Below are 6377 nucleotides of genomic sequence, written 5' to 3' on the forward strand. Positions count from 1 at the left end.
CCGTGGACCTGTTGGGTTCCTGTTGTTACGAAAGGTTCTTTAGTAACTTGTCAGCTTCTTTGTTGAACTAAATTAAGGAGCATGTTGCAATCAAAAGCGCATGAACAATTGGTTGGGCAGAAAGCAGCCGAAACGGTACACGATAGCACAATTTGAACGAAACATGACCCATGGAACCGTTGGGTTCCCGTTGTGACAGCCCGGGGCCGGGGGAGGGTGAGAGGTGAGAGGAAAGAGGAGAGGGAGCCACTCACCCTGGCCCCGGGCGGCCATCGCGGCGGCCAGCAGTAGGAGAGCGGCCACAAGGCGCTGCCCCATGTTCGTCCTGCCGGCGGCCATCTTCTTTGACCTTCTCTCTACCGCCGCACTGCACCGTGGGAGGAAGGTCAGGCGCGGGGCACGCTGGGACGGGCGCAGGCTGGGACGGGGCACGCTGGGCCCGGCAACCCTCCCCCAACTGTGCACTCGCGGATACCAGGCCAGGCAACCCTCCCCCAACTGCGCAGGTGCGGCTGCCGGGCCCATTCACAGTATAAAGTTTATTAAAGTTTATAAAGTGAATTACTTTTAAAATATAACTAAATTTGATATTGCACACCGCAGTCGAATAGTGAGTAAGGTGCCCTAAAATTGTTGCGCTATCGTGTACCGTTTTGGCTGTATTTTGGGAACATACATACAAGATGAGAGTAGACACAAAATGCTGGAGTAACTCAGCGCGTCAGGCAGCATCTCTGGAGGGAATGGGTGATGTTTCGGGTCGAGACTCTTCTTCAGATCGTCACCCATTCTTTCTCTCCAGAGATGCTGCCTGACCTGCTGAGTTACTCCAGCATTTTGTGTCTACCTTCGATTTAAACCAGCATCTGCAGTTATTTTTCATACAAGATGAGAGTTTTAGTTCTATATAGATGACAGAATTAAAAATGATTAAATTTAAGCAACTACCTTGATTAAAGAAAATAATTATAATATAGTCAGAGTCATACTGCGTGGAAACAGGCTCTTCGGCCCAACTTGCCCACACCGACTAACATGTCCTATCTACACTAGTCCTACCTGCTGCTGTCCTGTCAAATAATCTAATGGAACTAGTTTCAGGCTAATCTTGCTAGGCCTATTGCAAGTATAAAACTGAGGCAGAAATCATTTCTTCCCAATAACATGCTCTAGTGGTCAACACTAGATATATGGGGCTAGCAATTTTGATGCATGGAACGAGGTGTGAATGGTGAGTTGTGGTACAACTGGAATGAAGGAAAAGCCTTCACTTCGATTGAAAGGTAAGCTATAGAAAGCTTGACTGCAAAGTAGAAGGGTAGATTGGTTCAGTAGTGCCTGCAGTAGTAATTAGGTTAGTGAGGAGTTTTGGAAGGGAACAAAAATTGGGTAGCAATGGACAGGAGTAGCGTCTACTTTTATTTAGAACCTAGGACTGTTCCAATCATATTCAAACAGGTATATTTGAAAATGCCTTCCATTGAATGCAACCTGCACAGGTGTCTTTAAAAACTAGCTGTTTGGGTCAAAAGGTAGGTACAAAGTGCTGGAGTAACTCAGCTACCCGGGCAGCACCTCTGGAGCAGATGAATAGGTGGCGTTTTGGTTCGGAACCCTTCTTCAGACTGAAAGAGGGTGAGGTGGGGGTGGGGGGGGGGGATGGAGGTAGGAAAAGCCCAAAACGGATCAGGGTCAGCAATAGATGACCACGGGTGAAGGCCATAATGGCTCATTGTTCATTGGGAGATATGGTTTTCCTGATTGTAGCATGCACTCTACATCTCAGGACAAGCTAACTATGCAGTGATGGCATGAACCCTTTGAGCTGTAAAGTGACACACACTTGCCTAGCATTGACACTGTATGCTGATCTTTATTAAACTTTTACCAGAACTTTTAATAATCAACATCTGCTTTCCATGTTCTCCAGGCTGCTGGCTGACCCGCTGAGTTACTCTAGGAATTTGTGTCTTTCCTTGGTGAACCAGCTTCCACAGTTCCTGGTTTCAACATCTGCTTTCATAGATGATAGTTTAGCTCCACAAAATGGATGTTGACGTTACTTCTGCATGTTTATATCTCTTGAACATTTCATAAATAATTTATTTCCAAGTTTAAATGCTTATTTTTATTTGATACACATTTAACCCACATTTATAATTTGAATGTTATCATATCCCTCCAGCTGTATAGTATTCCTCACACGTGCAGTTTTTTTGTACTGACCTTATCCAAGCATAAAATTTTCCAATTATTTAGATTTGCATTGCTCAGCACACCGAATATTGTCAGCCAAGCACATGTCAATCATCTTTTACACATAACCACCTACAATGTACCCATTCTGTATCTATTAATAATTTTCCAGTTGCATTGTAAGTGATTCAAAGGGTTACAAGTGGTGTAAATTTCATTTTATTCAATTTGCTAAAATATTGGTCAATGCTCATCTTAAGTATCCATGAAAACTAAAACAAATGTACATCAGCATTACATTGAAGAGAAGCAGACTACCTAGACATTGGGGGGAGGGGCAGGGTGGACATCTAGTTTTCACAAAAGTGCGCAGCACTTAGTTATATTTATATAGTTTCTGCCATTAAACGGCGATGCTTGGCTGACGAACAGCAGTCACACATCGGCATTTCAGGTTTGGTCACAATGTTGTGCTAATACAGCTGCATAAGGTAACTATTAGTGGAGCTTGTATGTGAATGAGATAATATGTTATCCTGCTGCTGTGGGCAGTTTACTGGCTTAACCCTTTGGCCTTGCTGTCTTAAGTGATGCTTTAAGCATAATCTATGTATTTTGCTTCTTTTTCTTTTTGTCCCTTCTGCCAATAAAGCACTGGGGGAATTTTATTTTCCATGCAGATTGTAATATATTAAGGGCAGTGGCCAGCACTCCTTTGTATTCTTGATTTAATGAAGTAATTTACCTTGACTTTTGAAGATTAACTTGTTAAGGGTGGTATGTAAGTACTAACATTTAGAACTTGGAATCATGAAAAACATCAAAAATGGATATCATAAATGAAAATCGCAAGTTCATGTAAGTTTGGTAAACAAATCGTAATACTAGCTCCTGCCTGATTCTACCAACAGGGGGCTCAGGGTGCCTAGGATGTTGATTCTGTTATATTGATGAATACTAATCTTCAAATAATTTAATGTATTTAATTAAGCATGCATAATGTATTATAAACCAGATTAGGATATATTAAACCGAATATATTAAAATTCAGTGACATTGCGAGCTGATGACAAATCTGCATTTTATTTAATCTAGATTTTCCACTGTTTTCATTGAAGCAAAACTGTACAAAGAAATATTTTTTTGCAGCAGAAACGGGTGAAATTATTATGGGTAACAAGGAAATGGCAGAAGAGTTGAACAGGTACTTCGGATCTACACTAAGAAAGACACAAACAATCTCCCAGATGTACTAGAGGACAGAGGATCTAGGGAGACAGAGGAACTGAAAGAAATTAGCATTAGGCGAGAAATAGTATTGGGTAGACTGATGGGACTGAAGGCTGATAAATCCCCAGGGCCTGATGGTCTGCATCCCAGGGTACTCAAGGAGGTGGCTCGAGAAATCGTGGATGCATTGGTGATCATTTTCCAATGTTCAACATATTCAGGATCAATTCCTGAGGATTGGAGGGTAGCTAATGTTATCCCACTTTTCAAGAAAGGAGCGAGAGAGAAAACGGGGAATTATAGACCAGTTAGCCTGACATCGGTAGTGGGGAAGATGCTGGAGTCAATTATTAGAGGTAATAACGGTGCATTTGGATAGCAGTAAAAGGATTGGTCCAAGTCAGCATGGATTTATGAAGGGGAAATCCTGTTTGACTAATCTTCTGGAATTTTTTGAGGATGGGACAAGTAAAATGGATGAAGGAGAGCCAGTGGATGTCGTGTATCTAGACTTTCAGAAAGCCTTTGATAAGGTCCCACACGGGGAATTGGTGAGCTAAATTAGAGCACATGGTATTGGGGGTAGGGTATTGACATGGATAGAGAATTGGTTGGCAGACAGGAAGCAAAGAGTGGGAATAAATGGGTCTTTTTCAGAATGGCAGGCAGTGGCGAGTGAAGTGCCACAAGGCTCGGTGCTGAGGTCGCAACTATTTACAATATATATTAATGATTTGGATGATGGAATTAGAAGTAACACTAGCAAGTTTGCAGATGACACTAAGCTGGGTGGCAGTGTGAACTGCGAAGAGGATGTTAGGAGGTTGCAAGGTGACTTGGACAGGTTGAGTGAGTGGGCAGATGCATGGCAGATGCAGTATAATGTAGATAAATGGGGTTATCCACTTTGGCGGCAAATCGAGACAGATTATTATCTCAATGGTGTCAGATTAGGTAAAGGGGAAGTGCATTGAGACCTGGGTGTCCTTGTACACCAGTCACTGAAAGTAAGCGTGCAGGTACAGCAGGCATTGAAGAAAGCTAATGGCATGTTGGCCTTCATAACGAGAGGATTTGAGTATAGAAGCAAAGAGGTCCTTCTGCAGTTGTACAGGGCCCTGGTGAGACCACGTCTGGAGTATTGTGTGCAGTTTTAGTTTCCTAATTTGAGGAAGGACGTCCTTGCTATTGAGTCAGTGCAGCGTAAGCTCATGAGGTTAATCCTTGGGATGGCGGAACTATCATATGAGGAAAGATTGGAAAGACTGGGCTTGTATTCACTGGAGTTTAGAAGGATGAGAGGGGATCTTATAGAGACGTAAACAATTATAAAAGGACTGGACAAGCTAGATGCAGAATTTTTTTCCCCAATTTGGGGGAGTCCAGAACCAGGGGACACAGTCTAAGAATAAAGGGGAGGCCATTTAAAACTGAGGTGAGAAGTAACTTTTTCACCCAGAGAGTTGTGAATTTGTGGAATTCTCTGCCATAGAAGACAGTGTAGGCCAATTCACTGGATGAATTTAAAAGAGAGTTAGATAGAGCTCTAGGGGCTAGTGGAATCAAGGGATATTGGGAGAAGGCAGGCACAAGTTACTGATTGTGGATGATCAGCCATGATCACGATAAATGGCGGTGCTGGCTCGAAGGGCCAAATGGCCTCCTCCTGCACCTATTTTCTATGTTTAATTTGAATTTAAGTGCATTAATGTATACCATGTGACAAACATTTATATTTTGTCTCAAGAATCTCCATTGGGCAAAAGCAAAGCTGAATCACTAATCACAATTAACTAAAATGTAAAAGCAGCAATCAAAATCAAAACCTGTGACCATTTAAAAGGAAAACAGTGGCTGTGAAATTCAGTTCAGTAATATCTGTTGCTTGGCTGTCATTGCTGTTGGCTTTCTTGCATTTTCTGCAAAGTGGGAGTCTGCATTGATCGCGTGGCTTGTGCCATCTGATGTATTGAGAAGGACCATTTGTGAGAAAAATGCTCTTAACTCAACATTGGTGCCACCAAACTGAAATGGCCTAGTAACTCACTTGGTTATATATTAAACCATGTTACTACTGAGTGGAGTAAAACTAAACAGACAGTCGCTTTGACCTAGGCCAATTTCAGAGACTGCAAAGAATTTCCAGTCCAGTCAACCTGGTAAATATCTGTGGGCTGGTATTCAACTTGGAAGAACTGTCCAACAGAGCTTTATTTGTCATTCGGTACCAAGGTACCGAACGAAACTACATAGCAGTCACACACAAAAAAGAACACAAGACACATGACCCCAACACAAACGTCCATCACAGTGACTCCAAACACCCCCTCACTGTGATGGAGGCAACAAAACTTCCACTCTCTTCCCCACGCCCACGGACAGACAGCTCGTTCCCGACCGACCCGCACAGTCCCCGCAAGGGGATGGAAGTCCCCGCGGCCGAGCCGCACCAGGCGCTGAAACGTCTCGCGGGCGGTGGAAGGCCCCGCGACCGAGCCGTCCCATAGATTATTGACGTAGTTAGTCTCACAGAATTCTACTTTGTAAACTAACTCATGGGAAGCACAACTCTCATTACAATCAAGCCAGACAATCAACCCTGCCTGTGTGGAGTCTGCATGTTCTCCCTATTTTCCTCCAGGTGCTCCAGTTACCTCCCACGTTCCAAAGATATGTGGGTTTGTTGCCTCTGGTCTCTGTAACAATTGCCCTGAGTGTTTTAAAAGTTGATGTGAAAGTGGGATAACCTAATGTGGACAGGTGATCAAAATGGACGGTGAGCTGAATGGCCTGTTTCCATTCTGTATCTCTAAACTAAAGCTCATTTGGAGAAGTTGTTTCTCCTGCAGCACCAGAGGATCAAATCCTCCTGACCACTGCCACGGAACGATCCATCGCTTCATTCCTGGCCATCACTTTGGGAAATTAAGCCTGGCCGTGCTCCTTCTTCC

The sequence above is a fragment of the Rhinoraja longicauda genome, chromosome 8 (genome assembly GCF_053455715.1).
Source record: "Rhinoraja longicauda isolate Sanriku21f chromosome 8, sRhiLon1.1, whole genome shotgun sequence".
NCBI classification, from domain to species: Eukaryota; Metazoa; Chordata; class Chondrichthyes; order Rajiformes; family Arhynchobatidae; genus Rhinoraja; species Rhinoraja longicauda.